Source organism: Lepidochelys kempii, chromosome 5 (assembly GCF_965140265.1).
Source record: "Lepidochelys kempii isolate rLepKem1 chromosome 5, rLepKem1.hap2, whole genome shotgun sequence".
In the NCBI taxonomy this organism is placed as follows: Eukaryota; Metazoa; Chordata; order Testudines; family Cheloniidae; genus Lepidochelys; species Lepidochelys kempii.
In genome coordinates, this window is record NC_133260.1 from 12,231,575 (window position 1) to 12,257,559 (window position 25,985).

The following is a 25,985-nucleotide window of genomic DNA, read 5'->3' on the forward strand; positions in this document are numbered from 1 at the left end:
AAGTATTTGAACTGAACCTGACTCTGCTACCCACCATAGATAAGGCAACAATGCTGATGATAGAGAGGTGGCATACTTGGAGAAAGACAGAACTAGGAGCCAGGAGGTGTGAGCTCTGTTGACTCCTGTGCTTGTGGGCTAGAGCTGGCTGAAAAAGGAGAATTCCTCCCCATGAAATTTTTTGTCTTTGAAAAAGAGTCTCCTACCATTTTGGGATGAAATATCAAACTTCAACATTTTCATGGAAATGGATTTCAAGTAAAATCCTATCTTGGGAGAACCAAAATGGAATTTTTTGGCTTCCTGGCTGCCCTCAGGGAAGGATCTTGACAAGATCCTTCCATCCCACCACTTTGCCTCCACAGCAATGCCACCACCTCCAGGAACCAGAGAGGGAGGGGGAGGCAGAATGGCTTGGCACTGTGTCTCTGCATCCCCGAGAGCTAGGTGGTAGCTATGAAAACAAGCCTGGGTTTTTTAATGAAAGTTTTGTCAGATCTGTAATAGATTTCAGCAAAATGTTTCACTCTACCAAACTGACATTTGCATTCCAACCAGGTCTTCTTTGGGAAGTCACTTCATCTGTCTGTGCCTGGGTATAATACTTACCTTCCTTTGTGAACCAGAAGGAGATCCTCAGAAGAAAGGTGCTATAGAGCTGTAAAATATTATTATTGCTCATGGTGATGAAGGGGGAATCCTCTGGCATTTCCCTATTTCTCCTCCCCTTGACTTCTTGCAACGCACATCAACCCTACTTGGCTGGTGGGAAGAATGCTGTTTTCCTCAGTGCTATTAATGCTCCTTGAATCGCCAGCCAGAGCAGGTCCCGTGAGAATTTGAGGAGGCAAACTTTTTCTTCATTCACTTTCCTGCATTCACAGGAGAGCTGTGTGACTCGGTCATCAGTGTTGTCAATAGTGTTTTATTTGTATTTGTACTTATTTTATTGGTGGCATACTATTGGCTAGTTTTGTGGTTGGTGCCATGCAAGCTGCATAGATGACAGCAATCCATAGATAAGTACTGTGTCCTTAATGACAGAGAGAACTTGAGCTGTTCTGAATCCAGTGTCTATCACTAAGAGCTCAAAGATGTCTAAATCATAGGAACCCCTGTGAAATTAAATGGCAGACTGTCCCACAGCTAAAATGCACAACTCTCATCCTTGCCAATCCACCAAGGTAGATTTCTTAGCTGTCACTCTAGTCCTTTGAAAACAACCTCTTTGTCAGCTGAAACGAATGGGCAGAAGAGACATATCGCAATTGTAGCACACAGATTGATGAGCTATTTGAGGGAGAGAAGTTACACAAGCATGTTCGTTACAATCCCTCATAGTTATGAGGCTTTCTGTCATCTTTGCCTTCAGGCCTCATGGGACGCTCATGGGTTTTTGCCAAGCCAACGCACTCATTAGAAAGATATGATGACTAGGAAAAGTAGATCCGGCTTACACACACATGGGTTTGAAGAGTTAAAGGAAGATTCTCCTCCTCTCTATTTCAGCAACTGGGTCAGCAGGCACCTCTCCAACAGCTGGCAGAGCAGTCAGCTTTCATGCCCAAGTGAGATTTCCTATGTGTCTGAGCTGCAGGGTGGTTAACCCAGGGTTCGCAGTCAGGAATGTGAGACATTATGGGAGGGAATCTCACTTATTTGCTTGTCATGTTGATTCCAGAAAGTCACTGAGAGATCAGCTGCTCCAGTGGCATCTTGTTTCTTCAGGAACAGCCAAAGACAGTCATCACAAACATCCCCTCTGAATACCGGAGACTAGAGAAATCAAACCTCTACGGATTTTGATTGTCTTTTAAATGTTATTGGATCAATAATAAAATCACTCTTCATCTTAGAAATAACACAGGTACTGGGCATTTACCTCTCTACATAATCCAGTAGTTGTACAAACATTAACCATTTGATTCATTCTCTCAACAACCCTGTGAGGCAAATTAATAAATATCATTGTCCCAATTTTACATATGGAGAAATGATCTGCCCACTGCCTTGCTCCTCATATTGCCATTCACATCTGTGCAAAGTGATTGTAAAATGCCACCAGGCTGGAATTCTCCATTCACAGCTACGATAACGTTTTACACTCACGTTGTACAGGTGTCAACATGCAACAAAGGGAAAGTGGAGAACCAGGCCCAATGTCAGAGCTGGGATTAAAAAGGAAAAATCCAGCCTCTTGCTGTGCTCAGCAAGTAAACCTTTGAACTTTTGGGTTCATGACCTCAGGCTTATTTGTTGTACAAAAATCACCAACCTTAAAAGCCCCATTGGCTTCAAAACACATCAATCCATCTACCCAACAACACAGGCCACTAAGAGTATATCACCCCAGCGCTCAGTTTTCTTCAGTGGCTCCCTAATAAATGCCAGGTCAAATTCAAGGTTTCCATCCACATCTTCAAAGCTCTTTAGGGTATTACCTGAGTGATAATGATCTTGAAAAATGGAATCTCAAGAATGGAACTGGGTAGGAAATGTCTTTCCCATGACACAAGAACTCCTGAGATTTTGAAAAGTTTTCCATCCTGAATTGGGATGAAAAATCAATCTCATATTTTTGTGAACTAAATATTCCACACACCCCCTTCCCCCAAAGGAACTATAAGTATCTTAATTTTCAAAACAAAATGTCATTTGGAATGGGAAAACTGTAATTTTTCATTTTTAAAGTGTCAGCTTTTTTCCAAATAAAATACATTGTCAAAATCAACACTTTGCTGTCAAAAGTTTTGGTTTTGACAAATCAGCATTTTTCAGTGGAAAAAGTGTTTCATCAAATAATTCCTGACTTACTCTTCACAACAGTGAGAGTCCTAGGCAAGAGAGAGAGAGTTTTCTTGGTGATTGCCCAACATATTTGGAACTCACTTGTGAAAGAGAACAGGCTGACCATGAATCTCAGCATCTAAACAGCAAAATACTTCATTTCCTTTGTGACCAGGTGCCTGGAATGGACCACATTGAGAATACTCCACTCAAGGCAGACTGCAAGAAACAGGGTAGACAATCCTCAAAGACTGGTGGTTTATTCTATAATTACATTCACCAAACCAGTAAAAATGGAGCATCTGTAGCACCCCAATTGTTAATGAGCAGCCAAACACAGTCCCCTTCCTGTATTCCAGCCCTAGCCTCCCATCCAGACAGACTGGTCTAATACAGTTAGAGGTTACTGAAAACCCAATTCACCATTGGTTCTACCAATCCCAAAGGCTTAGATGCTTACCCCAGGTAAATATATATTTAAGATATAATATATATATATATATATTACCCAGATATCACGCTGTCAGTCCATCCTTAGTAAACTAACAAAAGATTTTATTAAGAAAAGAAGAGAGTTGTTGAATAATTAAGGAATCATACACATACAAGTGATTTTCAGTGTTCATAGATCAGGATCATACCAGTGATGGAATAGACTGCTGGTTTGCCAAAGTCTCTCTGGTAGCTTCCAAAAGATTGGAATGTCCTCAGTCCATAGTTCAGAATACTCCTTTTTAGCTGTAAATCCATGAGGCAACATGGAGATGTCTTTTGTATCCTCTGCCATGGGTATGGAAATTTACTGTCCCAGACAAAGCCCACAGCCCCTGTGTATGGAAAGTTACTGGCAAAGGTGGAGCCCGAGGTCACATGTCCCTGTCACATGCCCTTACATGCTTTGCTGAATCACAGTGATAACCAATGACTCCTTTTTTGTCTGAGGCGTCCTCAGTAAGAGCTTTCTGGAGAGTGGATTCTTCTAAATGGCCCATCAAGCTTGAATAGTCCATTCACAACGGGTTGGCGAGACTGGATGTAAACTACCTTAGGGGTGTCACCCCAAGACCAAACACATTTGAGATACAAATACATAGCCAATATTCATAACTTCAGATACAGTGCTGATACATGGATTTAACCAGGATAATCAAACTTTAACTTTTCCATTGACACCTTACATGATGCACTTTGTGTGACATTTATTGCAATTGTATAACAGTGGTAGTGACAATGATACAAATGTTCATCTTCAATCATACAGCGTCACATCCTCCCATAAATGTTCTTGTCTATTTGGATGTAAGGTTGTTGGAGCAGGCATTCTATCTAAATGTGCATTTGTCAAGGTCTCAATCCTTGATTGCAGCATCTAGGCACCACTGTAATACAAATAACTCTCCCACTCCTCCTTGGATTTATCCTTCTCAAAATTTTTCATACAAACCCCGTTCATGCAAACTAGTGGGGGTGAGAGAGTGTGAAATCCTGGCCCTCTGACATCAGTAGGAATTTTGTTGTTGACTTCATTAAGGCTAGGATTTCACCCTGTATCTGTGTGTACACTTCATCACTTGTGAGGCACACAGCTGTCACAGTGATGTGAGCTGCATTAGAACCTCGACACAGCTGTAATGTTGAACCTGACAACCCCTACCATTAAATGACTTGGGCCAGGGAGCAGGGCATTCTCAGTGCAGTGCTCTGCAATTTTCTCCCCTTCTGGTGCAATGCAGCCCAAGCTTATTGACCACTAGTGACATGATGGTCAGTCCTGATTTAATCTACATCTGTCCTCTTGCTCCCAATTACAGGCACCATCTCTCCTTCAAGGTCATTTCTTTTTTAATATTCCAGGCCTTGCTGTTTTGTTTTGTTGTTTTATTTTTCCACTTCACAAATTCAGAAAAATCTCAGCCTGTGGGTCTTGGGTTTGGAGCAATGCCAATGTTGTGCAGAGGGAGGCTGCTCATCCATTGCCCCATTGGAACTCAACTGAGACACTTTTGGAAATCTTCTACCATGCCATTCTACTCCTGCACCCCTTACTGCCCAGTCCATTAGAAGCAGCGAAAAGAAATGGAGGTCATGAGCTTCTTTCACATCTTGATGGGGTTTATTAATGGGTCTTTGGAAATAATCAGGTTCCGTTTTCGTAGTAGCAGTATGGAAGTGGAGATGACTTTTTTTTTCCTTGCTGGCCAAATGTCTTCTCAACCTTAATATTGTTCCAAAGCCATAAAACCTAAAAGTGTATTTTTATGACTCCAAATGACCTTCAAAATTCAAGTCAAGGCTAACTTCTGCTTGACTGTAATATTTTGGATCATTAATTTCACTAGATACTCTGATTTGTAATTTTATGAAGTTTCAGAGCATAACTGTTTTTAATATTACATTCCTTTCTAAATAGGATGGTCCAGATCCTAAACTGCTGTAAATCAGCATAGTGCCATTGAAGTGGCTGGAGCTAAGCTGAGTATCTGGCCCTGTGCTCTTTGCTTAAATTCTGATTTCAGTCAGTATGTCGTTGACCCAAATTCTTGCAGCAACCTATATTAAACATCCTATAACCTTGGATCATGATATATTGGTATGAAGGATCAGATGCTCTAGTAGACGGAATATTATTACTAGCCATATGGTGAGAAATAATTTACATAGCACTATAAATGTACACCCCCTTTACAAAATGATAGCCAGATTCCGTCATGTCATGTGTCTTCTTTGCCCCATGTCAATTTGAATCTGTCCATGATGGCATATCTAGCCCTGGAAAGATCAATCTACTGCACAGGGATCTTGTGGTTGGGTAGCTATCTAATCTATGTATGTATCCCATGAAGCTTCTATGTAACTTAGGCATTTTTATGGTTCCCATAGTATATGAGCACCTCACAATTTTTAATGTCTTTATCCTCTCAAATACCACTGTAATGTGGAGAAACTGAGGCACAGAAAGACTAAGTGGCTTGCAAAAAGTCTCACAAGAAGTCTGTGGTGGAGCAGGACATTGAATCTGTGTCTCTCAAGTCCTAGGCGAGTGCCCTAAACACTGGACCATCCTTCCTTTCTAAGACATTGTGGCTAAAGAAAATGGGGATTTGGCCAGGATGCCCCTATGCTATGTTAATCTATGTCTGCAGTTTCAGTCCCTTTGACATCGGTTTGCTGGAGCAGTGACCCGGTGCACCGTGGTCTCAGGATCCAGGGAGTGCAGAGCCGAGCTTTATGACACCTTTGTATGCATGCACATCGGACACAGCCTGTGTGCTGCTCTCTAGATGTGGCAGGGTACCCAGCTCATAGAGTGAAGAACGGTCCCTGACTGAGACACTACACGTCTAAGTGAGCAAGATGACCAAACGCAAGCCTAGACATGGGGCAATCATTCAGAAGTGGGAGGGTCTGGTTATTACTGGTGGTGAGATAATGAGTAAGGTTTGGTGGCATATACACTGTCAGAGGCTTCATCTTCAATTAACCAATAAACGGTAGGAATTTGATTTGACCATCAACCTTGCATTAAGCAGCCTAAATTGCGTTCCCAGCCCTTCGATGTAACTACAAGCAAAACCAATGGGACCAGAGCCTGCCGTTGCACTCCTGGTTTATATCCTTATTTTAGTCCATTTTGGGGATGGATGAGTTGTGGCACAGATTTATTAGGAGACTTGCCTAAGACATGGGAATAGAATCCATGAGTCCTGACCAGTAGACATTGCTCCATCTCTTTATCTCACCAACGCTGGTTATTTCTTAACAGGTACAATGTTCTTTATTCAGCTACTATAAAGTCATTTTGAAATCCTACTGTGGGCTTCATTGTCGACAAATGAACATGTCTTCAATGCTAATTTCTGACCTATACACTTCCTGTGAAGAAAATTCTTCCAGCACTTCTTTGCCATTCACCCCTTCTGAGTGTCTTTGGTTTATTCCAGAAAATTTATTCTGATGGCCCTTGTGCAGAGTAGTGTTCCCTGGAGGAAAAACTGAATGAGTTTAGAATCTTTTATAATCTGGTTGTGCTGTCACTGGTCTTACGAACTAATATCCTGTCTTCTATATTCACAGTTTCAAATGACACGTCTACATTTCTCTCCTCTTCTTTGTTAATAATATCAAGTTCAACTTGAAGTTGCAGGTCTGCCAACAATGCTTTCGTTTTCCAACTCCATGACGAAACTATCCTATTTCTCAGGGTGCAGCTTTTCCCTGAAGGGAAATAGAATGTGGTGTGCAGATGCATTTCAGCTGAGCTCTATGCTGAGCTTTGCTGATTTGATACATTCAGTGGAAATAATAATGCATTGCTTTGTATCCACAGATTTCAAAGCACTTTGCAAAGGGTGCTAAATGTTATTTCAGGGCTCAGTTGTTGAGGTGGACAGAAAGTTAAAGAGAATTTCTGGCAAGCTAGTTTGTGCATTGGATTGAAGGTATGTATCGCTGTAGCTGGAAGGTGTGATTCCCAGCATGGGTAGACAGACTCACGATAGCTTGGCTCAAGCTAGTGCGCTAAAAATAGCAGGATAGTCCAAGCCAGCGCCTGGGCCACAACATCCACACTGCTATTTTTAGTGCTATCTCAAGCTAGCATAAGTCTGTCTACCTGAACTGGAAATCACACCTCCCAGTTGCAGTGTAGCAGAGAGCTCCTGTACTGGGTAAGTTTCAGTGCTCACGGTGGTCTATAATGGTATAAAGTTTGCAATTTAAAGTTGATGATCTGGGGGGGAAAAGGAGAGAATTCACAACTTAAGAAATCTTGCTCCTGAAAAGATAGTCTGAAGCTATGAGATAATTCAGTGCTGAATGTTTGATTCATCTTGTGGATCTTATCTTGGTTGATCTTGAGCTAGTCTTCAATACTGTGAAGGGAGTAACAGGTGATAAAACCCCACCTCCCTCATTGCCTACTATCATACTCATGCTGTAGTCTGTGAGATCATCCAGATGCAGAATAATTTACTGAAGGTAGCCAGCACAGCAAAAAAAAAAAAAAATTGGAATTCCAGGGTTGGCGAAGTTGCTACAGTAAAAAAGTGAAATTTGCAGGTCACACCTGTTTTCCAAAATTACTGTGAAAGGAAAAACATCCACTGCAGAAAAATCTGGAGAAGCACGGCAGAACCGGACTTCTGAAGCTGAGCAGGTTAGAACTAGACAGTCATTGTTGACTTCAGTCACCTTTTGTTTAGTTCTGAGACTCACTTATGGTACCACACAGTGGTGGAGCTCGGTCTGTAAAGGACTTTGAAATCTTCTGATAAAAGGTTTAATATACATTCAAAATATTTATTAGTTATTTTATTTGCTTATTTTATGTACAAGTAGGTCAAGTGGGTTCAGCCCCTTTTTCATTTAGCCACAAAGAAATTAGGTTTAACTTTTTCTTTGGTCATTCATCCAGTTGGAGTAACACTCTGAAAACTGTGGCCTAGATTCTCAATTGCCTGGCACATGGAGTAGCTATTTACCACCTGTGTGAAGAGGGTGTTGGATGGTGCCATTCTAATTTGTTAGCATTTTACAATTCCCTTGCACAGGTGTAAATTACTCCTCGCAATGCTACTCAATGGTGAACCTGCTCCTCTATGGACAGTAAGCAGGTCAACATCTGCCATATGTTAAAAAGACTTTTTAAGTGAAAATAGGAACACGAAATTAAGCAGAGCATAACACTTTGTGTTTGCAGATGGTTGTCAAACTTTCATTTCAGTTTTGTTTTGTTTCTTTCCTCCCACCTCCCACCCTTGCTCATGTCTTGATTTGTCTAGATGGCCTCTGCCTTTGTCACTTTGCACCATCACAATATCACCTGCTGTGGATGTAACAATTTTCTCTTCAGCTCAAGCTTTCTCTCTACTTCAGTGTCTTAGTTTTCAGCTGAAAGTGTAGGTATTCTCTCTGTCTATACCTTTTAATCTCTCTCTCTCTCTCTCCCTTTGCACTGTTATTTCACTCTCTATTATTTATCTCAGGGTACAACTTGAAAGATGCTACATAAAATAGTTGTGTTGCATTGTATTTCTAAGGGAGCTTTCCATGAATATTAGGTTCAGGTTTCCCACTATTGGCATTCACTCTCTCTGATAACTAGAAGTATTGCCAATTTAGCTCATTTCTCATTTAGATACCATGCCTTCCAATACATAGAACAATAATTAATAATACACTCGTGAAACACATCCAGAGGAATTTAGAAACACTCAGTGTTCTTTCCCAGATCACAGCAATGACTCTTAAGTATGATCCAAGATTGTCCTGGCACTGGAAATGAAATATGTGATACTTTAGGTCAAAGAATGCCCTTTCATCAGTTTCCTTTGCATTTGCTCACAGATATTTTGGGCCCAAACTTAGTTAATACTTTTCAGGGCAACAGATGGATACCCTTCCGAGTTAAAATCCTTGTTTATTTTTTATGACATTAACAACTACTTCTACAGTACCCTTATTATTTGAGCTATGTGTCTTGCTGCATTCATGTCATTTAGCCTTTTTAAATAGTTCTTCCAGAAAATGTGTGCTGCATGACTCACTCAGAGATTATTTTACTAAATAGCACACTGTCAACTATCACCAGCATTATGAAAACTGTGGTTTCGTTTGTACCCCACCATGGGAAAGCAGAGTCTTTGAAGTCCTGAAACTGTATACATTATTTACTTTTTGCTTAGGTGAATAAATAACTTGATTGAAATGCCAGTTGTAAAAGATTTGGATATGCTGGCTGACTTCCAAGGTTAGGATGGGGTTGGTTTTCAACATCAGTACTGTAGTTGCATTAACAGATGACCAGAAGCAGGTTTGGAGTTGTAGCAATAAAGGTCCGGAATGTGATGTTGGGTGGAGGAGATGTTGTCTTGAAAGCAATAACTATTTGGGAACTTTGTGAACCAAGAAATTGAATGTCAAGATCCAACAGCAAATTGCCGTCACTTTTGCTTTACAGCAGTTGGTGTGCATATTGCAAATCCGTAAAAGGGATTTCAATACTAGCATGAATGTGAAAGAAAGTATCTCTATAGAAAGTAATTTCATTGACTAGTCATTTAGTGTGCTTTCTGTCATAATAATACTTTGCATTTATTGCTTATTTTGCACTCTCAACTGAGTCTTTGAAAGCATATTTAAAAGATTACAGGGCCAAATCCTGGTCCCAAAGAAATCAATGGGAGCTACAGGTGATGAAAAATCCAGCCACTTATTTACATGGCTAAGAAGCTTCAGGCACAAAAGTTGGAAAACCATAGTCTACTTTAAATTGTGCAAGGTGTCACAGCAAAATGGTGGGGGTATTGTCACATACAGAACCCTGGAACTCCCTCCCTGTTTCCTGCTGTAAGCAGCAAAGACAATCCAGCCTGTCTTTACCCTTTCAGATTTGGCTCTGTTCACGCACCCCAATCCTGGGGCCAGCCATAAATATGACCGCTTCAAGGCGGTTCTTAGTTATGCCCACAGCCCCAGTGAATTGTTCCAGTAGCTGGGGATTGCCGAGGTGTAGGGATGCTCCAAGAGCACCCCCAGTGCATAGGCTCATTGTGCTGAGTTTTCCTGTAAGCTAAGGATTCCTCCCTCCAGAAAAAGGATTTGTTAGGGAGTCAATTAAGCTTCCCTCAGAGCTGCTTGGCACCACTAGAGCAGCACAAAGCAGCCTGAGCTGGGTCCAGCAGGAGAAGATGGGCTGGGAATGAGCAGAATGCTGCTTAGCAAACATCGTGAGAAAAAAATATATGATACAAAGGAGAAAGGCTACGCAGCCTGGATCCACTCTCGGAACAGTCCTGGTGGAAACAGCTCCTAGGCTTTGGGTTCTTCTTTGGGTTCTTCTGCTGAAATCCTCCATCTGTTGCAGTTGGACCGTGTTTGGTAAGTTACCACTCACTGGCAAATGAGACACCACAGGTTCCCTCTATAGTGAGAATAGGAAATGAATGTCCCGAGGGTGTTGTATCGGCTTGGCAAATGAAGACCTTTTTAATGGGAGATAGAATTGGATTTCATTAGGTCCCTCAACAGTCCTGCTGGATAGACAAGAGTGGAAAAAACGGGTTGTCTTGTGTGTCGGGCACAGGAAAGACTGAGTCTAAGTACGTCAGCAGTGTACAGGTCATAGGGTTCAGCTTTGTTCCCATTAGAGTATATGGGAAAAAAAACCTATTGACCCCTCAAAGCCCCAGTAGAAGCAGGGTTGTGCTCAGAGTCTGATCCACACCACTCAGTCATATTCTTGTTTGTACATATGATTTGAAGCTTGTGAATGTAAAGTCAGCCTGCAGGAAGTTAGGAATCAAGAGGATTACGAGGAGCTCAATTGTTTATTCAAACTTTAATGTAAACTCAGTTACCAGAACCAACTGCACCACAACAAAGAGCTTAGTTACTCTTTCAGCTAGTATTTCACTGAGCTTTAAGCGAAGCCACTTCCAGAGCTGTGTCACAATGAGCTCTGACTTACCTGTCTGAGAACAATGGAGATCAGACATGAATTAGAGCAGAACCTGGCATTCTCAACGGAAATGGGGGCCATGGCAATTCTTTGCATGTAGAACTGTAAGAGTAACTAAGCTCTTTGTTGTGCTGCATATAATATGCTTAAACACGCAGATACCAAGATATAGACGCATGCAGTGGGATATTCACAGGACTTCCAGTCTACACTGGAACACTCATGAAAGTTCATTCAAATTAACTTTGAAAGTAAATTAGTTAAACCACCTCAAACGCCTGTGTGGATGTGTAACACCGACAGACCCCGGTTGGCGGGATCAAACTTGGGACCTCTGGAGTTTAGTGCATGAGTTTCTACAGCATGAGCTAAAAGCCAATTGGCTGTTAGCTAAGGCTGTAGGGCAGACTCATTTTTTTTCTCTCTAAGTGGTCTTGGTGCTACTAGATGGGACCGAACACCACACCCAGAAGGTATGTGGGTTACAGATGTTTTTATTCAGAATTAAAGTGGCCTGCATTCTATTTAGCTTATTTCAGAAGTGAATTAAGCTAAATCAAATGAAGGACTTTTAAATTCTGAATAAGAGTGTCCACACAGGGGTTTAATGCAGTTTAACTAATTCTGTTTAAATTCACATATTTAGTTAATTTGAAATAACTTTCCAGAGTGTCCCTGTGTACACAAGGCCTGAGTGAAACACTAATTCTAGTGAAGGTGGTTGTAAAATGTCACTATGACAGAAGAGACCCTACCTGGAAAAACCTGCCTACATCTTCACCCCAGGAATTGAGGCAACACCAGTGCTTAATTTGTGCCAGAGCTGAGCCCTAGCATCTCTAGGCCTGGCAGTTCATAGCCCCGGCACTTCTGGACTTGTCACATCAGTTATGAAAGTAAATAAATTGCTTGAGCCCCGCCACCTCGGTCATTACAAATTAAGCACTGGGCAAGGCTTATCCCTCACCCCTTGCAATTGCAGAATGCAGACACATCTGGGATGAAGGGAAACATCTACAATAGGTCCAGCCCAGCTTGTCTTCACTGTCCACTGAGAGCAGCTGCAGCAAGATTGGGAAACAAGAATTCTCTTCTCTTCAGTACACAGTAGCAACTTCTCTTCTCTTGCTTTGTTTGGAGAAAGATTCTAACTCTATAATTGCTTGACCATATTAAATGATATGAGAAATGTATGTGGATAGTGAAGTTGTATCACTAAAAACAAGATCTGAGTGAAAAATTTTATTTACATTTTTGTTTCTAAATATTAAAAAAAATAGTTGTTTTGGTCCAAATGGACATTCAACAACAATTTTCAGGTTTTTGTCCAAAACATTCCCCCCCGCCTCTCCAGGTTTTCACAAAAACAAAACAGTAAATTTCATTTTCAGTCACCATTTTTTTGATTGTCAAAACCAAAAAAATAAAATCAGGCTTATTTTATGGGAACACAAAAGCTCTGGAAGAAAGGTATCAATGACAAGACACTTTTTTCTTTGTTTCCATCCATTTTATTGTGGGAACAAAATCCATTTAATCTCTACTACAAACTTTTTGTTGTGAGAGCAGAGGAGAAAGGAAAGGTGAGAGCAACTTCTTAGAACCGTGCTAGAACTCCGAGCCAGTCTCAGAGCCAATAGAAGAAGCTTCTCTATATGTAAGATGAATGTCCACTGAATTGTACTGCAACAACGTGAGACTTGGCATGGATTCACCAAGGGAAGGTCATGCCTGACTAATCTAATCGCCTTTTATGATGAGATTACTGGTTCTGTGGATGAAGGGAAAGCAGTGGATGTATTGTTTCTTGACTTTAGCAAAGCTTTTGACACGGTCTCCCACAGTATTCTTGTCACCAAGTTAAGGAAGTATGGGCTGGATGAATGCACTATAAGGTGGGTAGAAAGCTGGCTAGATTGTCGGGCTCAAGGAGTAGTGATCAATGGCTCCATGTCTAGTTGGCAGCCGGTATCAAGTGGAGTGCCCCAAGGGTCGGTCCTGGGGCCGGTTTTGTTCAATATCTTCATAAATGATCTGGAGGATGGTGTGGATTGCACTCTCAGCAAATTTGCGGATGATACTAAACTGGGAGGAGTGGTAGATACGCTGGAGGGGAGGGATAGGATACAGAAGGAGCTAGACAAATTGGAGGATTGGGCCAAAAGAAATCTGATGAGGTTCAATAAGGATAAGTGCAGGGTCCTGCACTTAGGACGGAAGAACCCAATGCACAGCTACAGACTAGGGACCGAATGGCTAGGCAGCAATTCTGCAGAAAAGGACCTAGGGGTGACAGTGGACGAGAAGCTGGATATGAGTCAGCAGTGTGCCCTTGTTGCCAAGAAGGCCAATGGCATTTTGGGATGTATAAGTAGGGGCATAGCGAGCAGATCGAGGGACGTGATCGTTCCCCTCTATTCGACATTGGTGAGGCCTCATCTGGAGTACTGTGTCCAGTTTTGGGCCCCACACTTCAAGAAGGATGTGGATAAATTGGAGAGAGTCCAGCGAAGGGCAACAAAAATGATTAGGGGTCTGGAACACATGACTTATGAGGAGAGGCTGAGGGAGCTGGGATTGTTTAGCCTGCAGAAGAGAAGAATGAGGGGGGATTTGATAGCTGCTTTCAACTACCTGAAAGGGGGTTCCAAAGAGGATGGCTCTAGACTGTTCTCAATGGTAGCAGATGACAGAACGAGGAGTAATGGTCTCAAGTTGCAGTGGGGGAGGTTTAGATTGGATATTAGGAAAAAACTTTTTCACTAAGAGGGTGGTGAAACACTGGAATGCGTTACCTAGGGAGGTGGTAGAATCTCCTTCCTTAGAGGTTTTTAAGGTCAGGCTTGACAAAGCCCTGGCTGGGATGATTTAACTGGGAATTGGTCCTGCTTCGAGCAGGTGGTTGGACTAGATGACCTTCTGGGGTCCCTTCCAACCCTGATATTCTATGATTCTATGACTTTTACTCCACTATAAGTTTCACACCTCATTTTTCTTCATTGGATCTCTTCTTTTTACTGAATCAAATGAACGCTCCTTCTCCTTGTGCAGGGCCCTACCTAATTTTGCCCCCATCTTCATTTCAGTTCTCCTTTTCCCCTCTTCAATCAAACTCTCTTCCCTTTTTCTCTCATCAGTAACCCCCACACCTTTGCTCCCCCAAACTGTTGAATTTTGTCTTGCATTTGCTCCTCTTGTGTGAAATTCTAGCCTCTTGAAGTCCATGGTAAAACTCCCACTGACTTTACTGGAGCCGGGATTTCATCTCTTGGCTTGATCAGATTGCGGGCATGTTTTATTTTGTATTTGTTTCTCTCGTCAGTGTTAGCGCGTAAGCTCTTTGGAGCAGGAGACATGTCTTATCTGTGTTCGTAAAGCATCGTCTAAAGTTGTGCTACTATATAAATGTTTCGTAATAATAATTAATACAGAAGATTTGTCATGGCAATATGAGAATGTGCTTATCGATATAAACTAAATTAAATCAGTGTTAAATTCTATATCTCATGCCCATCTGCAATGGAGGCAGTTAAAAATGAAAAGAAGAAAGCCTTGCTTCCACTATGAGAGAATGCTTATAAACAATGTTCACCAAATTATACTGCCCTACAGGAGCTATTACAGGGAAATGCTGATGCAGCAGGAAGTAAAGGGGATGAGTGACTGCAATGCAATAATAAGTCAGGCAGGCATAATGCCAAGAGAAAATAGCACCTGTACCAAAATGGAAAGGAATTCTGTGAAACCTCCCTAGCAGAAGAAGAAGGTACCTGGCATTGGGCTTGGGCTCATGAAATCTGGATACAGTTCCCAGTTGTGTCAAAGCCTTCTTGTATGACCTTGGGTAGGTCACTTCATCTCCATGTGCCTCATTCCCCATCTGTAAAATGGGCATAATAATGTTTCCTTTTTCTCACACATCTTGCTTATTTAGACTGTAAGCTCATCAGAGCCAGGATTGTCTCTTACAACAGGTCCCTGATCTTGGCTGGGTCCTTTAAGCAATAGCATAATGCAAATAATAAAAATTGGTCTGTTAATTTGCCCAGAAGCTTGGCAAGGGAAATAGTACATTCCTGTTGTTTTTGAGGCATTTTAAACTAAACTGAAGAATATATTGTTGGGCGCTGTGGGAGTGAAGTAGAAGGACACCGTAAACACCATAGACTGACATATCCAGTTGCCAATTAGCCAGTAACTCTTCTGGACTATATAATAGCTTTAAAACATGCATTCTTTTTGCCCTCTGGGATTGCTAGAAATTGGCAGGGTCCATTTGAGAACATTTTCTAAAGCATCCATCTTACAAAAGGTGAAGATTATTTCTCTCCTGGAGGGTGCCTGGGGCAAGATTCTGATTCTGTCACTGTTGTTAAATACCTCCTGCCGACACTGTGAGAAATGAATTGTGGCTAGTGAAGTCATGGGACTAAGTAAGCACTTCATTGCATATTGTAGCCAGCTGGATACAATGGTTTTGGGATGAATACTGTTTCTAGTTCATAAGGTAACCAATGTGTGAATTCAGAACTTGTGAAATAAATAGACCAAACTGACAGCCATAAAGCCCAAAGTCCTTTGTTTATCATAGTCATGGTTCACTCTAAGATCCACAAGCCTGACCTGAAAGGATCATCTCCAGGGAGAATAAGATGCAGTTTTGTTGTCTTGGTTCAGTCAATCCATCAGCTTTTTGCTTAGACTGCCAACAATGAGCCACTAGTGGTGGAGTTACTGGGGGTGGGATCAGCATTTGTCTATTAGCAACTCTTACTCTGTACAGCAACGAGCTCAAGGGGGCTACTGATCTCGGTGGGGGTCTCTTAGTGCTACTGTAATATATATTAAGAACTGAAATGTAATGACCAGTGTCCTTCCATGTGGCCAAGGATCACAAACCTTATTATGTCAGATGTTAAGTACTGGAGGTGGCAAATAATTACTAACCAATAACTTATTTAGTGCAATTTTTTTCCTATTTGGAATTGTCGGCTAGCAGACTGCAAAATCTGCATATTTATTTGAAATTATTTAATACGTTTATCCCCCCCCCAAAAAAAATTCTTGGTCTCCTAGATCATTAAAAAGAAACAACTTGTGCATATTCAAAATTCATACTGTTAGTTACCTATATCATGTAGTATTGTTTCTGTTCCCAGTTAGTGTAGGTATCCAATATACAGGGTGAATTTCAAATCGCACCATTGGCTGTAAAGTTTGCAAATGAAAGTTGGATCTGAAAATCCAGTAAAGCTGATTTCCTGCAATATTTATGGCAAGCAAACACAAAGGAGGCACAGATTCAGTAGAAGGGAATTCATTAAATCTTCCTATCAACTATGCACAGAAAATGTTTCTGAGGTCTATGCCCAGTATTAATAACTGCTTTTGATCACTACCAAATCAGATCTGCACTGAAACTCACGATAACACATCTTTTTTCACACTATATTTACCTGGAACAAACCTCAAGCAAACCATGAGAACAATAAACCACTAAATGAACATTCCTGTACAATACTAAATATTAGCCAGCAAAGGCTACTGCATTTTCTTTAAAGTATTTTCAAATGTGGAACATGGGGATGAGGGGAATATAAACAAAAATGAAGTCGGATCTTTGGACTGAGATATTTTTGTGTTGCAATACACTGGGCTATGTTGCAACACCGTAACTTGATATATATTTACCAAATTGTTCTGCACATTCATCATGTCCCCAGGGCATTGTTGGAGGGAACTAGCAGTACATTTTTCACTCCTTCCTTGCGCATTAGCAGACATAAGGTCATACTAGTATAGAAAAGATGGGTGCAGCCTCAGGCTCATTAGCTCTCAGCAAGCTAGCCAGATGAGGCAGTGTGGTGTTTTCCTTTCATCATTCAAGCTTGAAAGGAAACTGTCGGCAGCCACTTGCTCTTAAAACAATGAAAATTTAGGTGACAGCAATCTCATTAGCTGAAGGGTAGTGTTCGGTGGAGATGAAGATTTCTAGGTAAAGACCTCCCTCTTTTGTGGCACACACGCACACAAACTTAGCAGCAAACTGTATCCTTGAAATGCAAAAACCAACCAACCAAACAAAAATGTAGAAAAGGAACAAATAGTTCTTTCTAAACTATAGACACCTTGCATCTGTGAATTATAGTTCTTGCAGGCAATCAATTTATGGATGGACAGCTTTCTAGCAGAATAGATGTGTGTGGGGGGGCAGGGGGGAGATATATACTCACACACATACATACAGAGTACAGCAGGTGAATAACTCACCTTTGGCACCAAGTTGATAAATTCCCCACAAACATTTTCTTTGTCTTACACAGAATGAAAACAGCAGAAAATAGAAAAGGACACACCTGCTATTAACAGAGTTGTCTGTGTTCTGGTAGCAATGTGAGTGTAAATTGCAAATACATCTTGCCTTCCAGTTACTGTTCAATGGCAAAATATTTTATTTGTGGTTTAGGTAAGTTTTTTATTTATTTAATCTGAATGGAGCTGGGCCCCATTTGGATTTTCTGGAGTCACATTTTTGGAGTTGAATTCACGTAAATGATTTCTCTGGGGACAGACGAACAAATTGGTTAAGAGCCCTTTTCTTCATATGTTAGATGTGACCATTCACAGCATTAACAAGTGTTAGAAGCTGATCAGTTGCCTTTGGACTGGTTCTCAAAGATTAAGGGGAAGATTTCCAAAGGTAGAAAGACCACTTAGGTGCCCAAGTCCTTTTCAACCCTAATTCTCTGAGGCCCATTTAATGATCCCATCCTAAAGGCCTGAATTTCACCTTTACGTTACCTTTGTTTCATATTTCTTTCCTTTTCTTAGCCTAACCACAATTGACATTTAACTCCACCCAAGATGAAACCCTAATTTTATGCCACAATGACCTCCTTCCTCAACTGTTACATTTCCATCTTTTTTGAGCTTCCTAATTCCTTTCTCTAAAGTTTTGTAGGGTGCAGTCACGCTCCAGGAAGCAGGAATTAATAACAACATGTATTATTTGTATTGTGATAGTGCCTAAGACCCCATTGTGCTAGACGCTTACAAACACAGAACACAAAGACAGTACTAGGAACGTACCACCCAAAGACCATTTGTGATCAGTGGCTTCCCAGCCACCCAATTCAAAATTGTCATGTTGTTTTTCCAAGCTCACTGTACACTAGCATTAGCCTACTTCTCTGTTGTCTGCTCTACTCACTCCTCCCTCCAGGATAGGCCTATATTGTTTTCTCTTTGTCATAGAGCCTTGCACTTTGTGGGTCACATTTTATGGTGCATTCCCCCATCTATTTGATGCTTTGTGTAGCACTCCTTTCAAGCTCATGACTCACTTCTCTTCAGACTTGGTCTTGAAACCATCCTCTCATCTTTGGCTTACAATTAATTTTCTCTTGATAGCATTTTATGAGATTGTTTGTTTATTAAAAGCAAAGGGCCGCGTCTACAGCGCTTATTCACCCAGCGCTCCCCTTTGCTTCACTGGGAGTTTTGCCTGAGTAAGGACAGCAAATTGTGTTCCAAAATAGATTGCAGTCATAAGCCCAGAGCATTTTGTGTCAGCCTATCCATTAAACTCATCATGCAAATTACATCAATGCATAAACTAACCTCAATTGCCCTAATGGTTCAAAGAATAACAGACTTGGAAAATGACTGCAACCAAAGAAAACTAGGTCAAAACAATGTGACTAAATGATTCCAAAATAATCATTGGAAAGAATCAAGTTCATGTCCACAGGGTTTATGCGAACAGATTGAAACCTGCCAGGCACCTAGCACAGCCACTCCTCATAAGGGCAGGATTCACCAATATTTTAAATGGGTCATAAAACCAGGCTAGAAAACAGGTTTCATCTGCTCTTTAGAGGTTTATCTGCTTCACAGTAGCACTCTTTTGATGCTTTAATAGTCAATTTGTTTGCCAGGTTGTGTTCAATGGCCACACCAACTTTCAATGCAGGCAGGCATCTGATAGCTTGCAGAGCCTTCAAGAAGCAGATTTAAGTGGGAAAACAGGCCTCAGAGATGAATACATTACACCTTCTTTAACTGCACAAAAGCTTATTTGACTTTATGAAGTTATTTATTTAAAGTCCTTGTGAGCCACTCATGTCAGGTTCATCAATTTCTTAGGGAAAGTAGCTTTGTGTCATAGTCTAGCAAAGTACCATGAAACAGAGTTTAGGTCCTGGTCCAATTTCTATTGCAGTGAACAGGAGCATTTCCACTGATCCCAGCAGGAACTGATCAGCACCCAGAAGGCAGGACACGGTTCAATGCATCTGACAGCCAATGCTGAGTAGTGACAAGTTTGCACTGATTTATGCTGGGGAGGCTTCAGATAATAGCGGATTAAATATTTCTGAAAACCAAACAAGGAAGGTATCTGCGGACTAAATAGTTTTTAACCTTGTGTTGCTTGGCCTGCGCCTTCTCACTCAGTGGCAACTTTCTGTCCCACTGCCACGCTTATACACCAATCTCCTTCTTTTGCAGCAAGAAAATATTATGCTACAAACAACAAAATTCAAGCCTTTCTGATTTTGATCTGGTTTCCAGCTTGAAGGCATGATGTGTTATCTTCTACCCAGTTATCAGAATTCTTCTGCATTTATGTGAGGTCAAAACCAAAGCCCTAGATCTAATTCCCCTCTCCCCCCCTGAGTTGGGGAAGATTATATCTGGATTTGGACCCAGACTCCATAGCCCTGACTACAAACTCTTCTACATACCGGAAAGTTTGAATTTGAAAATTAGAGGCTTGTTCTGAATTCACGTAGCACCTTTTTGTCCAAAGATCTTTGTTGCTTTACACAATTTTATTTAAAGTCAGAGCACGACTGTGTGGTAGGTAAGTATTATTACCCAGTCTAGCTATCTAAAGTACCTTATGTGTCCTCCAGTGTGGTAATATCGGAGCTCTTCAATGTCTTTAGCCTGGCAACGTGCCTGTGAAAATATTTGATGCCAATGGCAACTGAGGCACAGAGAGGCTAACTGACTTGTCCAAGTCTACCCAGGAAATCTGTGGTGGAATAGGGAATTGAATCTGGGTCACCCAGATCTTAGGCTAAAGCCCTAACCATTGGACCATGCTTCATTTTTTTCAGGCAGGGAAATCGAGGCACAATAAGGTTAGGGAGTTACCTAAAACTGTAGTCAAAGACAGAACTGGGAGTAGCTCTGGCTCATGCTCCACAGAGTGCAGAGATGGCGAGAATCCAGGGGCCTAATTCAGCTCTGCTTTAAACTCATTGACTTCACTGGGCTTGAATGAATTTGGCACCGTGAGTCTTTGTGAGATTTTAAGAGGAGCTGATGAAGGTGTCACTTCACAAAGAGCACTTCCCTGGGCTTACTTTTCATTTTCCCTGAAGGAAATATTTTCCAACCTGAAAGAACCAAAAAAGGGTATTTTTTTTTCATATTAGAAAAAAGAAACAAAGAAAAAAATGAAAATCTAGAGACCTTCTGTGAATCCCACCCTGTATTTCATATTTCTCCAGTGAGGCTCACATTCCTTTATTCAGATTCCAAATGTAGAGATAATTTGTTCCAAATGTTTTCAAAGCTGACCAGAAGCATCAACTTACATTCTTTCCAGAGTTTGGAAAAAACTGTGAAATCTTCTAAATGCTAATGGAGCACTGGGGGAAGAGGGGGCGGAGGAGAGGAAGGGAAGGAAAGTCAGAGAGAAGAAAATGAAGAAAGAAATATTTTGATGATCTATTTGCTTTTATTGTTACAGTTATGACCCCTTGAGCAGGTCTGAAGAGACTGATCATTTGCCAACAACATATTTCCATTGGCAAGGTAGCCGGCAGTTCTTAGCATGATATTATGCAGCAGATTATGATTGAGAAATAGGCCGTAAAATTATATATTTATTGCAAGACTGTCAGTGAGATTTTTTTTTTCAGCAAGGCTAACTATAACTCCCTTTGTATGGCATGTCTGTTTTGCCTGCTGCAGAACTTGAGCAAACTACCTGCCTGCTGCTGACAGACATGTAGCCTTAAAAGCTGGACAGATGTTACCTGTGCAAATTAAGAAGAATATGCTCCAATTTGTGTTCTGTTTAAATACATACACAAACCACACGGTTGCTGAATGACTGCCTTTGAGAAGCAGCATGGTCTGCCAGACTCAGCTGAGAGCTAGGAGCTCCTGAATCCTACTCCCAGATTTACCACTGGTTTGGAAAAGTAATTTAATCATTGACTTTGCCTTTTGTAAATTGGGGGACAGTCATTTGTACAGTGTCTCCTTTCGAGGGGTGTTGTATGGATTAATCAGCTATTTGTCTGCACAGTGTTCCAAAGGTGCAGGTCTAGATACTCATCAGGTATAAATCAGCAAATCTCTGCTGACTTAAATAGAGGTACACTGATTTGTATCAGCTGAAGACCCGGCTCATAAAATGCTAAGCAGCATTGACTCTGCTGATCAAGTTTCCTTGGGAAAGGCTGCCAGTCCCAGTACACAGCAAGGCCTTATATAAGTGGAAAAGGGAAGAGAAGCAGAGCTGATTTCAGCCAGGTGAGAGGATCACTCATAGTTGGAGTGGCTTACACAGCTTCTTTTACAAGTGGATGGACAGTAGATGGTTGGTATTTAGAGTTTAATGGGCATGTATTAGTTCTTCTGCTTTTGAAAGCTCTAATTAAGCCTGGCTCTCATTCTAAATCCCAAATTAAGAGAGTTGACCATTTGTTTTTAAACATTTTTTTAGAAAGCTGGGGAATCCTTTGCTTAACTATTTCAGTAAAGAAAAGAAAAGAAACTATTTGGAATGTTGGTAAATAATCATCTTCCCCACAATATCTTCGAAAGCTCCGTTCCTTACTAGAGGCCAGGACTTTTGAACAACCATGGAGATGGCTCCTGTAGAATTCAGAATTAGGGCCCTGGGAGTCTTAACTAGTGATCTATTGTTGTCCAATTAGGGTGGATGTATTCAACAAGCCTAATAGTTGTTTACAACATAGTGTGTCTTTGTCTATTATTTCCAAGTTCCCCCTAGTCTAGGAGATAACACTGACCTCCTAAGCAAATCTAAGTATCTATCAAAGAGCTGCGTAGATACAGCTTTGGCTGTTCAACTGTTTGGACAGAACAGTTTAAGGGTTTTTTTTGCTAGCCATGCTGAATTCGTTTAAAAGCCCACATGCTTTTGCTCCATGTCCATGCTACTGCTATTCTACACTTTCAACTTATCCCAGTGCATTCTGGGAGATTTCAAAAGAACACTGGTGCATTGTGGGGCAGCAAAGGGATGCTTGTTAATTTCTTTCAGCAAGTCTGCAACCACACTGGGACTAAAACACTTTGGAGTGGATTGTTTGAGACTGAATTTGCTCTTAGGCATGCTGGAAGTGTTGTTTGTGCCACATGGTTTGGTTGTTGGAATGCAACTTGTGGTTGGATCACTGTTGCTGTGGAGGCAGAGTGTTTCACAAATGCCCTAGAGAGGGTGAGCCTGAGTCTTTGAATGGTAAATTCCTCTAGTGTAGATAAGGTTTATGGGATTTCTGTAGCACCCATTACCATAGTGCCTAAGCGTTTAGAGAAGTTTTGAAATTGAAGTGAGGAATACATTTATAGAGCTGTTTGGAAACTGGGGGGTTTTTCCCCCTGGATTTTTTTTTAGTCAAATAAAACCCCCAAATAAACCCAAATTTAACTTTATTTTAGGATTTCAGTAACTAAAAACTGAAAAATCTTTGGCCAAAAACCAAAATTTTGACTTTTGGCCGAGCATTTTCTGTTTTTTCAGATATTTGGTTTATTGACCAAAAGTTGAAAAATTTCCAGAAACTTAAGTTTTCCACAAAAAATTACATTTAATCAAAACCTACTTAGCCAATTTAAAAGGTTTAGAAAAAAGCCCTAATAAAGTATAAAATCTTGATGTTTTAAATTGTGACCACAGTTCAGGTCAATGACTATCGAGTGTCATCCAAATCACCTCAGAAATTTCCTTTATCCTTATTACAGTCTTGGGGAAGAGTACTAAAGACCGAATGGATACTGAAATTAAGCAACCTTTTCATTTGCAACATGCCTCTACATTGGTAACAATCAGATAATTTAATTCACCACTGGTGGTAGCAACAGTGGATGATGTAGCGTACAGAGGGCTCAGACCTTGACAACCAGGTAGTCTAACCCAGAATGGACAAAACTCTTGAGCACCCTGCACCACTAGGGCTGGTAGGGAATATTTTTATCTAAATGCTTTTCAGTTGCAAAATGCTGATTCATCTAAACCAATAAAAAAATTTTGTCAGAAAGGATTGATGGTGTCAACCGATTTTTTTGATTGGAACATCTTTTGAAGAAACAAGGTTTTGAAATTGTCACCAAAAAAAGTGTATTGATGTTTTCTAAACAACTTGGCTTTCTAGTTTGAAGTAACTTTTTATTTAAAAAATTTAAGAATGGTCAAAATCAAAACAAAACATGATGAAATGATCAAAATGAACTATTCTGATTTATGGATTGAGATTTTTGGCTTGTGAAAATTTTCAGGACTTCAAGTTTTCATCTCAGTTCAGAACTGGAACTCTTTTCAATGTCTCAGATCTAGTCGGCACCCCCTGTGGAGCTTCACTAGTAGCAAATTACTTTTTTTGCAGTACCCCAAGAGGAGGGTGAGTCAGTAAGGTGGTGAAGGTCAGTAAGTGCCAGGGACTACAGGTCTTGAACCCTGGTCCACAGGGCTCACACAAGCTAATAAATTGCAATTTGAAATCCCGGGATCTGCTGATAGTTGTTAGAATAGAAGCTCATCCCCCACAGAGGACTCCAGTACCGGAATCTGATTGGCAGAATGCTGGGTGTCCTGATTAGTTCACAGCTTCTGTATAAACCCAGTACAAGAACAGGAAGTTGTCTATGCAACTGAGTTCTCCCTGCTGTGGATGGTGACACTTGCCTTTGCTACTGACCTCCTGGTAACCTGATTTGCCTCCTGATTCTCGGTTTGCCCTCTGGGCTGTCTTGGACTCTAATCTCCTGGTATCTGATCTGATCCTCACCTCCTGCTCTGACCACTAGGCAGAGGTGATGCATGGGGGGACATGTGGGGTCACATGCCCCTCAGATTGCTTGGTCACATGATGTGGCTGGGCCCCCTCCTTTTGATTTAATAAAATTAGAAAAGACTGCAAAAAAACCTAAAAACAAATTCACCAGCTAACTACCTCTTGGATTGTTACACTTGAAAAGTCAGAACAAAAAAATATGTCAATTAATTGTAGTTAACTCAAGCAGTTAATGCAAAACAAATTAACTAGATTTTAAAAAGTCATGATTAATCACAGTTTTAATTGCACTGTTAAACAATAATTTACCAATTTAAATTTATTATAAATATTTGTGGATCTTTTTCTACATTTTCAAATATATTGATTTCAATTACAACATAGAACACAAAGTGTACAGTGCTCACTTTATATTATTTTTATTACAAATATTTTCACCTTGAAAAAGATAAACAAAAGAGGTTTTTTTCAGTTCACCTCATAGAATCATAGAATATCAGGATTGGAAGGGACCCCAGAAGGTCATCTAGTCCAACCCCCTGCTCGAAGCAGGACCAATTCCCAGTTAAATCATCCCAGCCAGGGCTTTGTCAAGCCTGACCTTAAAAACCTCTAAGGAAGAAGATTCTACCACCTCCCTAGGTAACGCATTCCAGTGTTTCACCACCCTCATAGTGAAAAAGTTTTTCCTAATATCCAATCTAAACCTCCCCCACTGCAACTTGAGACCATTACTCCTCGTTCTGTCATCTGCTACCATTGAGAACAGTCTAGAGCCATCCTCTTTGGAACCCCCTTTCAGGTACTTGAAAGCAGCTATCAAATCCCCCCTCATTCTTCTCTTCTGCAGACTAAACAATCCCAGCTCCCTCAGCCTCTCCTCATAAGTCATGTGTTCTAGACCCCTAATCATTTTTGTTGCCCTTCGCTGGACTCTCTCCAATTTATCCACATCCTTCTTGTAGTGTGGGGCCCAAAACTGGACACAGTACTCCAGATGAGGCCTCACCAATGTCGAATAGAGGGGAACGATCACGTCCCTCGATCTGCTCGCTATGCCCCTACTTATACATCCCAAAATGCCATTGGCCTTCTTGGCAACAAGGGCACACTGCTGACTCATATCCAGCTTCTCGTCCACTGTCACCCCTAGGTCCTTTTCCGCAGAACTGCTGCCTAGCCATTCGGGCCCTAGTCTGTAGCTGTGCATTGGGTTCTTCCGTCCTAAGTGCAGGACCCTGCACTTATCCTTATTGAACCTCATCAGATTTCTTTTGGCCCAATCCTCCAATTTGTCTAGGTCCTTCTGTATCCTATCCCTCCCCTCCAGCGTATCTACCACTCCTCCCAGTTTAGTATCATCCGCAAATTTGCTGAGAGTGCAATCTACACCATCCTCCAGATCATTTATGAAGATATTGAACAAAACCGGCCCCAGGACCGACCCCTGGGGCACTCCACTTGACACCGGCTGCCAACTAGACATGGAGCCATTGATCACTACCCGTTAAGCCCAACAATCTAGCCAGCTTTCTACCCACCTTATAGTGCATTCATCCAGCCCATACTTCCTTAACTTGCTGACAAGAATACTGTGGGAGACCGTGTCAAAAGCTTTGCTAAAGTCAAGAAACAATACATCCACTGCTTTCCCTTCATCCACAGAACCAGTAATCTCACAG